Source organism: Aptenodytes patagonicus, chromosome 10, assembly GCF_965638725.1.
Source record: "Aptenodytes patagonicus chromosome 10, bAptPat1.pri.cur, whole genome shotgun sequence".
Classification (NCBI taxonomy): domain Eukaryota; kingdom Metazoa; phylum Chordata; class Aves; order Sphenisciformes; family Spheniscidae; genus Aptenodytes; species Aptenodytes patagonicus.
In genome coordinates, this window is record NC_134958.1 from 10,447,891 (window position 1) to 10,459,466 (window position 11,576).

Sequence of the window (11,576 nt, forward strand, 5' to 3'; positions counted from 1 at the left end):
AACCTCTGGGGATCCTCTTCTACATCCGTTTAACTTTTCCACCTCATTTGCTATTACAAGATGCTCAAATGCTGTTGTCATTTTGTTTCTGTTTTGTATTTACTGATGTTATCAAATATTACACTTCACTGGAGGGTAATCTAGATAGCATTTCAGGCCCTCTTCAATACAGAGCTGCTCAAACATTCATGTGTCAGCCCCAGAGCCTAACAGCAAATCAACCCAAGACTCCATGCAAGGCAATGGTAATCTTTCCACTGGGCTTTGAATCAGCCTTTTTAAGAGTATTAATAAATTCATGTTAAATCAGGATTGAATAATCCTTTGGCACTGACGAGAGCTCAGTATTGCAATGACACCGATTCACGCTCAGGCTGAGCTCAGGGGGTATTTGTCACCTACGGATAGCTAGGCTTTCGGTGTCTTGTGCCAATCTTCCTGACCCTCGGGAAATGCCACAGCAATCCCCCAGGGTCACAGATGGCGATTTTGACCCACCAAAGAGCAGCTCCAAATCCTACCATCAATGCTTGCGCCTCAGATGTGATCACACTCATTAGCACATTTGAAGTGCACAAAATTCACTACTCTGCTTCAAATCCTTGCCAGCATACATCCTTCACATGCCCACCGCCTTTTTTAGGGGAAAAGGCACATCTAACACAAGGTCTGAGAGGAAGAGCAGCCACCTTTGCCACCTCAGATCACGCAGCACCCACCCATACAAACTCACAGCATGACAAAAAGCCTGACTACATGGTGCCCCTCATACTGGATCAGAGCAAAGGCCCAGTGTCCCGTCTTTGATCAGTCCAGTGCTGCTGGTGGTAAATCGACAGCCTGCTCGTTAGACGGTCTCCTGCTTTCTGTCAATCAAAAATTAGGGTCTTCTTGGATCAGGGGTTGCTTCTGGACCACCGTGTCTCAGGGCCAGGAAAGCATCTTTCCTCCACTCATTTTGTTCCTCATTTAAAGTATTTCTGTTGTTGGCCTCCCAGTTTTCCACAGCCTCCTGTGGCTTGCTCCACTATTTAAATATGCACTGTGTGAAATAAGTATTTCTTTGTGAGAGGTTTGGGGTTTTTTTGACTCTTGTTGTACCCTGCTAATGTGTCCCTCTCCCAAGTCTCCCTCGTGTAGAAGTGGTGCTGTACTGCTGATCTGGTTGCCTTTTTGGCTAACAAGGTGAGAAAAGCCAGGAAAGTGGCCAGGCATCTGTGTTTTTCACAGATCCAGGATGCCGAGTAGCACACAAGGGGTATGCGAAGGGTAGTTTTCTGACTGCAGCTCTAAAATCTCCCCATGAGGGAGCTCCACAGCTGCAATGGATACTGCTCTCGGATTTTAACGCCATACACCCTCTCCCATACGGCCCAACTATTCAGCCTTTACGAGGGTGAAGTGGATATGAGCCTAAATGTTTTAGATGCAGTGAGTCTGTAGTCATGCCACACATGATTTAGTGAATAACTGATGCAAGGCAAAAAGATGGCAGAGCGCTGTGATCTAACAGCTGTGCAAACAGGGTAGAGAATTTAAAATTCAGGAAGCTGTATCTCCAGGAAAGCATTTTAAAAAAAAAAAAAATCCCTAGTGCCACATCTGGTGGCATCAAATTGTCATTACGACATGGTATTTAAGATGATTTAATGGGTTTATTGCCGAGTAAGAACCTTGGAGTTTGCTTAAACCACTGTGCATTAAAAGGATGTAACTCTTTAAATGATATTCTGACAAAGTACTGCCTAAACAGTCCATTATCTTTCAGGAATACACACATATGTACATCAGCATGTGCGTGTATGGAAATAAATAGATCAATAGACAGAAAGATGAATAGAGCTCCATATCTACATACACATGTATTTAACGATACACTACAGCAGACTCACATGTGTTGTGAGAGCTATCTTTTGGAAAAATTCATTCACTCCCCTTTCTCCCTCTGTCTTCTACACCTCATACATCCATATAGCAGGCAAGATTTCTGTCCACCTTAATTACTTCTCACTTAGGGCACTGAATCAATGGGTGGTTTTGAAACAAAGGATTCAGCTACTAAAAACAGGCTGGGAAAGTGCCTGGGAAAGGTTACTGATTATAGACGACTTCTAAGAAAAGGTGTCCAGGAAAAGAAAAGATGTCTCTTTTCTTGCTGAATATTTTTAATGTGACTTAGTGTTTCTCTCACCTTTAGTTCCCAGAACAGTTCTCATTTCCTCTGAATGTTCTGACTTCTTATCTCAGGCCCTTTCAGCTTGTTGATTTTAAATTCAATCTGGCTAATTCAAATTCAAGGCACGTTGCTCCTGAAGTCTTTCACCGTCTTCTTATTCCACAGAATGGGGCTGTTAATGGTATGGGGTTTTGTCAGCGAGGAACGGTGCAAACTTCCTTTTACACTTATCCCTTTCATACTAGATTGACACGACACATTGCAAGCCAGTCAGACAATCTTGCTTTGGGTGTCTAACTCAGGTGGTTCTCTCCCCGCTGGCTGCATACAGAAGGGAGGTTTCCACCCGCAGGTGCTCTGACGTACACCTTGGATAGATGCCTTAAGTGAACAATAAGGATCGCCACCTGCAAAGTCATATGACGGTGCAGATTTGTCCAACCGGACGAATTCCTGAACAATTCCATCAAGACACCGGGAGCTTTTCCGTCATCTATGGCAATTTTCCACCATCAGTGCGTTTGCCTTTTAGCATGCGAATAAACTGTCAAAGCATAGTCTGCCTCTGCTAGTCAACCCTGTGTGCATGTAACATGAAAGTAAAAAAAGGCAGCTTTTCTCTGTTCCAGACTGAATTAGCTGTTTAGATACCAGAATTGACCTAGACAGAGTAGCGTGGAGCTTCGCACGTCCCAAGTGAGCCATCAGACCTCTGCAGTGACTTGCCTACACTGTTTATGAAGAGATGTGTACACCTGCCCTTCGAGGTGGGCCTCTGCTGATGATCCCCCTCCGTGCAGTACCACCAAACAGCTCAGGGCTAGCGCTTACTGACAGTCTGCCCTGTAACACTTTGCTACCTGATTACACCTCTGACTAATTTCTATGTTTCTATAACAAATTGTATTTATTTTTCATTTATTTTTCCCCTAGCAAAATCCACCTCTTGCAAAGCAGGAAGGAAGCTGGAGTTTGTTTCTTCTGAAAGGAAGTCAGCTTCATTTCAAAATCGGAAGGGGTCTTCAGCAGCCAAAGGGTTGGTTTTTCTCTTTTTTTTTTCAGTAAGGGTTTGATAGTGAATAATTGGAGGAGGGAAAAAAAATGACCTCAGGTTGTATATTGCCACTTCCTCTTGCATTGCAGTTAATGCAAACCTTTGATTAGCCTGCTGAAGAGACCACACATTCAATAATTTGAAGCAAAAGGTTAATGGTGTTATTACAACTATTATCCCTTTTAAAATCATTATCCTCTTGTTTTTTATGTCTATATTACCTTCACCTTTCCATGAACCCACTTTACCAGCTGTTTCCCTCTGTCATAAAGTTTGCTGAACATCGTCCTAGGAATAGGATAAATGCCATGTTCTATCAATCAAGCCTAAGGGAATTCTCAGCTTCTCATAACCCAAACTGTAAAGGGAGATTATGACAAAGTTTCTATTTTGATTTTTAAATTGGCCATGAGTGAAATACACACTTAATGTCAAGGTGCAAAATGTTGCAATTATGACACCATTTTTCTTGGGCAGTTTCACAGATTAGCAAAGTATGAAAACTGAAGACTTAGAAGAGACTAATCAATTATAATTAATTTTAAATTGGTTATTTATTAGAAGGACAAATAGTCCCAAGCAAAAATGCACAGAATGACCAAAACAAAGATAAAGAAAATGTCCTAAATCAAACTGATAACCAGCCCCACTTCTAAAGCATCTTCTCAACTTAGGAACCTAAATCCTACTGACTTTCAGGAAGCCTCATGCTCCTATCCCTCACATTAGAAAATGTGAATTAACTTCCTAAAATTTCAGAGTGAGATTGACCTCTAAATCCATGGCAGTGTCTGAGACGTATCTGAAAATGCTCCTTTCCCTCCAGAGACACTAAGAGGATCCAGATTGCCTAACTTCAGCCACCTCAAGTTAGTTGCTCCATCCACATTTGAGCTAAATCTTTGCTCTTTATAAGTTAACTTCCTGGTGCAGTTGTTTTACAGTTGGTATCTTCTGTAATCCATTTCTACGTTTTTCAGATCCTGTGGACACCAATAGTCAGTGTCTTCATCAGTTACACACCAAGCCCAAGATCTAACGTTGGGCCTAGAAGAACTTGTCTACCCGGAAGAAATTTCCAGTGACCTTAATTAAGTAAAAAAATAAAGTGCGGAGGAAATTAAAGGCCTTAAAACAATCAAATCTTGTAAGTGCTCAGACTTCATTATGCAAATAAAAATATCACACTCTTCCTGGAATTTGAAAATCTGTTAATGATAATGCCTCTACATGAAAATACATTCTTTGCAGAATGGCAACAGTGCAGCATTTACTGAGCTCTTAGTAAAATAAATGAAGTGCTCTGTGATGGCTTCCTTTGAACAAGGAAAAATACAGGTAGCGCATACTAATGTTTTCCAACAATAGTGTCTATCAGGGAAAAGCTGTGATCTGTACAGATATTTAAGCAGAACAAAATGCAGGCTCTGCCTATGCCATTTTTATAATCATGGATGCACAGGAGAAATTAATGCCTGTATAACTTAGAGCATTCATGGCAGCAGAAGTGAGACGTTTTCTTTTTCTCTTTCTTGAATTCTGAACATTTTGCTACCAATTCTGAGTGGTAATTCAAGAAGAAAAAAGGGGAAAATTTGCCACGTGAAAGATGTAATAAGAAGCAAATTCCCACTACAAAAGTCTTATGATTGACATGGTCTTGTCATTATCATTGAAAATAATCTTCTGGTGTGTTATAATGACAAGAGGATGTGTAATGTTATTCTGATACAAGAAAAGACTGTGTACATTCATTGATCCAAAGAATTCTAATTCACCCCATAGAGGAAGATAAGAATCACAACAGCAGGCAGTTAAAAGTCCATCTAGCCCTGTATCCTGGCTCTGACAATGCCTAATACTTCATATTTCAGAAGAAAGTGTCAAAATAGGAGCCTCATTGTGAGCACTTATAAAAATGAACAGTATTAATAGTAAGTGTGTTCTTATCCCCCATGCTTTGCACAGCTAGCTGACCATTATTGGCTTCCACAACAACAGGTAACATAGCAAGTGAGCTTTACATGTGTTCTCTTTTTCTTTTATACATATATATTCATGCATATATGTACACATGCATATATATGCATGTCTGTAACACACAGATACTACATACACAGGCAGTAATTGAAACGATAGAAAATCCCAACCTTTTCTTAGATTTAAGAATAATTTGTGTACTTTATTTTGAAAGGAAATACAGGCTTAACCAGCTCTTGTCAGCCCAGCTTTTTCATTTCTGTTTTAATCACAGTTTGAACTGGTTACTGAGAAATTTCTCAAGAAATATTTAAATATTTTTAAATGTGGTTAACCCACTAATGGTTTAAAAAAAAAACACCCAGGAAAGTTTAAACACAGACTCCCAGGTTTGGGAAAATGGGCATCATGATACGAGGCATAAAAGATTCAACTTCTTCAGCTTATCAAAGGGAACATTTGGGAGGGTGATAATTCTTGATAGCTATCTAGAAACATTCGGTAATGTGAATGATTCGACCTCATACAAAGTAGCAAAACAATAACCTACTATTTAGAAACTAATAATGTCTACCTTGAATTATGACACCATTTCCTTGAAGCCAGATGAATAAAAAACAGAGGTGACTAGAAAGAATAACGGTGTTGCTATGTCCTGGCACCTATATGGCAAGATTCAGTATCTTTCTAGGATGCATGCTCTGATCCAGTGTTTGTGAGAGTCTTTGCTTGCACACACATGAAGGGGGAGGAAGACGTGACTCAAAATGTCCTGGTCTCCCCAGGGCCTATGAAATGATTTGAGAGAGATTCAGATTCAGTTTCATAATGGAACACGCTCATACAAGGTGCAGCTCTACCCTAAGACAATAATTATAATCAGATTTCATGCCTTGCAGCATCAGCTGGTTACCGGTAAATGTAAGAGGATTTTTCCCCCTAGGTTTGTTACTCAGCTTCCATCGCTGGGGCTGTTCTACCTTCCTCCAAAGCGCTGGAGGCAGGAGCTCGATGTCCTCTCTTGGACACCAAGAATATCCTTGGTGACCTGATGATATGCCTTGCTTACAGGTCCAAGGTTATTCTGGTCACCAGATTTTAGGGAAGGGTTGTTAAGGAGGTGGGTTGTTCTGGCGTATGCTTGCTTTTCTGCCTTCTTCTGCCATCCAGGGTTGATTTCTTGATGGTACCATGTGGGGAGACCCCACCTCCACACACCTTACCAGTGATGGTGCCCTGCTTTCATTTGTTCCCCTCCTGTGCTAGGCACTGCAATTATATGATGACTGAAATACTGGCTTGGCCTTTAAGCTTGAGCAAAAGTGTGCAAGGAAAACTTAGTAACTTGTGATACTGGGTGAGCTTGACTAGATGGACTTAACTCTGGGCAGTTACTATGAAACTCCAAACCCTCCCTCAGTATTACAAGGAAAGAGGTTCCATGTCGTGGAGCAACTTCCACTACTCCAGGCGTAGGAGGTCGAGTATCTGAATGCATTTGTACAACTTCTCTAACATCATCCTTTCTCTTACAACATCCAACAATCTGACATCAAACATAAGCACCTCACGACACACACATCTTTTTAAGGACAGAATCATACTGTGTCTATATTGCAAATCATGCTGAAATAGCAGTAAAAGCCAAGTAACGCTGTTCTAAGTTAAAGCACGCATTCCCATTAGAAGAGCTCGACTGCGATCCCGGCTGCTTCCTGTCCTGCCGATCACTCATGTTACCTCAGGCTGCTGACTCCACTTTCCATCCATTGTAGCTCTTACTCTACATTCCCTTTTGGCATAAAGCACCCCGTTATCTCCATTTTCTGCTGAAGTAATATCTTTCCTGAGCCTGGGCAAGAACAGCGGCCATCAGAAATGGTGTTGCAAAAAAAACGCTTCACGTGGAGGGCTTCTACCTCTGTTAATTGCTGTGTTGCTGGACCACGCAGAGAGCCATGCACAGCGTGAGGGTGACTTCTACCAGATGCTGTCCAGCAAATAGTGCACTTGGAACTATCTGTACAATGATTTTGGATATGCCATCCGTGTTTTCTCAGAGATATGATCCCATGGCATTGTTTGGTGTGAACTGGTAAGGCTGAAGAGTCACCACAAGGCACACATTCCTGTTTACAGGAACGCTCTAACAAAAGATGAGTTCAGATCCAGGCGTGCACTTCCCTTCAGTGTGAGGTTTTCTGGTATGAGATTCGGGTTCATCCCAAGTTCAAACTTTTTCAGTTTAAATTAAAAAAAAAGGCATTTTACAAAGCCCTCAAACCCTTCAAATTACAGCCCATAGTAGGAACCAGCTAAAGCAGCACATACCTAAGAACCCAAATGAGTTTGTTAATTCCCCTTTCCCTTTCTGGCAATTCATTCCCTTGAGCTGGAACACCAAACCACGATCCACGCATGAATAATGCAGCTGCTGTTTCAGAGTTGATTCAACAACAGAAATCTGTATCCTCCCTCTGTGTCAGATATTTATAGGAATATTTCTGACCACCTTGCTTTGAAGTCAGAGTCACTGAAATGCAGAGGGGTACAATTGTAGGAAGCTCTTCCTCCAGAGGAGCACTTCCAGAAGGCGCCACTAACCCCGATAAATCTTTCTGTCCTCAGGGGACACCAGGATGAAGGGATGTTCTAACCACAACTGTTTTTCTCTGTTCACGCTCCTTGCAAAGCCTGTAGTAGCTGTAAACAGTCAAAGCCACGCGCAAGCAGTCCTCTGCTGCCCAACTGAGTGCTGGATTTAGATCACTTTTATCTAAGGGAACTAGCCATAACAGATCCTGCAATCTGGTTCACTATATAAATATTTAAGCAAACGACAGGTCACTCAAGTGTTTTCTTTACTAGTGCATGAAACAACACGATGGTCCGTCACATGCTGGGATGCAATCCCAGTGCGTTGGGCTAGGAACTGGTATGGGGACCCTTGTCCTGTGGGACGGCTTGCTGCTGCCACCTCATGAGATTGTTCATCTGGAGGCGAGGGGGAAGGTCCTGGCACTGCGCTGCCACTGAAAGTGGAAACAATCCCTCGCAGTTTGCACCACAACCCTTTCCTCTACCCCAGCCTCTCGACCCAGGGATGAGACACACCTCTCCCACCCCTTGGAAAGTAAGGGTAGCGTAGGAGGCAGCTGTATGAACCAAGCACTCAGTGCATCAGCCTTGACAGCTTCGTTCTCAGTCATCAACCTAGTGCAACCTACTCTGTCCCTCCTCTGCCTCAGATTTCCTACATCGGCTGTCCTATTGTCATTTCTGAGTTTCCATTTCCAGATATAACCTTGTATAAAGATTGGTCTTTTGGCCTTCAAGACGATCACGCTTTGTCTGACGGGCTGTGTGAACAAACACCTGCCGAGATAAAACGTGCACCTTGAGATTCCTGGGCCAGTATCTCAGTATTTGCTTTTCTCAATGATGTACCACGCACGGCATGATTCTTAAAAATATGCTTACTGGTGTTTTACACATTGGCAGTGGTGACATATCAGACTAGCTGGGCACTGTTTGCAGCAGCACTTGGAAAAGCATCTCTGGCTCCTTGCAATCTCCTATCTGTAAATGCCACTTAATTGTCTAAGAAAAATTTGGCTGACCTTTCAATTACTGGTAATAGAATAAAAGCAATAAAAGACTATACGTGACAGCAAGTGTCACCAATACCCATTCGTCGCCTTCCTGTGCTGATTGGGAGCGCCAGGGACAATTCACACTCTGCTCTAGGGCTGCATTTTTGGCACGGCGCTGATAAAGGAACTCACTGGTAAAAGGCCAGGAACTAGGGAAAGAAAGGAATCGTCTCCCATCCCTCCCTCACTCCATAAACAAACCCAGAAAGAGGATTTCTGAGTATCTGGCAAAAAAGGCCCTATATTCTGAGGGCTTTTGTGGAACTTAAAAACAGTCCATAATACCTGCTTCCAGGGGTAAACACTGTTCTCACTCAACTGCTTTCTAACGTCTGCCAGACCCAGAGATAGCCGAGACTACTTGCAGATAAAGGTTGAGGTATACGTCCAAATGCTCCCCACCACGCAGAAAGAAGGTCAGTATGGGGTTTACACACTGTTCACTGCTTTTGTGAGGCCTTCATTCAAGCACAGCATATCTCACGGCTCTTCCACTGAACTGAACTACAGCTCAGTCACTGTGGTTTTGCCCATTGTGTTTGGGACTGGATAAGAAAGACACTTGAATGGATGTTATAGTACAGCAATCTCAAACAAGAAATCCACAGTTTGTAAATTAGCTGTTAGCAGCTCTCATAAACACTTCTCAAAGTCCTCCTCCAGTAGCAGAAATAGCTGTTCACTCTCTAAACTGTCAGGCTATTAAGATCAGAAAGGCTTAGTTGGCAAACTCCTAGTGCTGGTGCCTGACTCATGATTAAGAGCTCTGTCTCAGTTCCCTTTGAGCAGGAAGAGGACTGCAAATACTGATCAAGTTTTTCACTTCCTTCCCAGTCACAGCTTGGATCCCTGAAAAATAGAGACCTTCTTGGCAGAGGTCGCTGTTGCCAAGACCGCTTCTTATCTTGTGTCTTCCACAAAAATGGTTATTTATATATCAGGCGTCCTTCACGTTGTGGAAACTTGGAATCTATACGATACTTTCAAAAACTCTTCTGGCAGGTTCAAGCCCTGATAGCGTATTTTCAATATGTGCACTGAAATGAGTTAAAAATAATTATTACATGTAGAAACTTACACTGTCAGATCCATCTAAACTCAGTGATCTGACCACAGCAGTCATTTCCAAAGCAACCAGCAGAGCTAGGATATTACCAGCTGCTGCAGAAAAATGTTCTCCTAGTTCCTTCACCTTCAAGATAAGTCTGCGATTATTGCTAGAGCTGTTCACAGCTTTGTGTATGCTCTCAAATGAGGCCTTTCTTTGTGTATTCTTTACTCTTATAGGCTAACTTGTGCATTAATTAACTTGTTCAGGCAGCTCTTTCTTAGATAGTCCTGAATAAAGTGGCAAAATAAGTGAAATGAAAATATAATCAAGCATGTTAATGTATCTCTTGCTCTTTCACACATACACCCACACACAAATATCCAGTCACACGCATACACCCACACTGTCTGAGCGTCCATCTTCTGTTCCTTCCTTCTGGCTTATCAGAGATTAAAATAGTGATGTGGTTAGTGGAATAGCTGCACCCTTCATGCTGCAACTTCACTGTGTTGGTCAGTTAAAATGCCTCGTGCACAAGAAAGTATTCTCAGGATGGGTGGATGAGAAAAGCAAGAGCTCCATGATAATTTCAACAAGTTCTGGTCTTTGAATCCTGCTGGAAAAAAAAGTATATTAAAGGCCAAACAAACATCTGGAACAAGTATCATCTGACTGTGACAGAACGTTCCTATTAACTGTGTCCTCTACGGGCTAATTGTTCAAGTTTTTCAAGCCTCCTAACTCTCATTAATTCTGTATAATGTTTTGTTTCATAAGCAATTGTCCATGTTTATTCATTTCCCTATCTAGCTCATTTGCACTTGCAAAGAATGAACGGGAGGCAACGTTTGAATGGTTGCATAATACCCATAAGAGAATTAATTACTTTTATACAGGATCTAATTCATCCAGAAAAAAAAGGGAGGTGTGGGATTTTGAGGTTTTTTTTCATCTGTATCATACTTTCAAAATCAGTTGCAAGAAATTGCATACACACATTGTACCTAAGCAAATTTAGCAAATAAGCAAATATTCAGTACGCACATCCAAGCATGTTCTGTTGGCTGGCTACAAAACTAACCTGATACTTGCTAATGTAAAAAACCGGATATATGGAAAAGATTTATGCAAAACTAGACATTCAAGCTGTATTGAACTAAAAAATAACAAACATATAGCATGATTTTATACACCACAATCCCCAACTATAATGCAACATTTGCAGTTTCTATAAAAACTATTTCAAAAAGCACAAAGGGATATGAATATCCAAAAATGCTTTAAATACTCAAACAACCATCACTTATTTTCTTTAGTTACATAATTCTTCATCATGAGCTGGGGAACCCGAGGCCAAGGGTCCAAATAAAGCCTACGAATTCACCCCATCTGTACCCACATTACTTTTTCCCACATTATTATTGATTAACACAGAGGTGTGCATTAACTTGTAGCCAAGGGAAGGTGTTCAAAAGACCTACCTCGCCCTCAGCAAGGACAAGTTCTTCGTCACAGAAGTAACTCTAAATACGAGCCTACGTTTCACGGGACAGTGTATCACAAAGGTATGCCAGGGATTCTGAGGAAGCCTGACGTTACCTTGTCAGTTATTTAAAAGCCAAGGCTCTGAGTCTGGAAGACATTTTTTGCTAATCTCAGCAA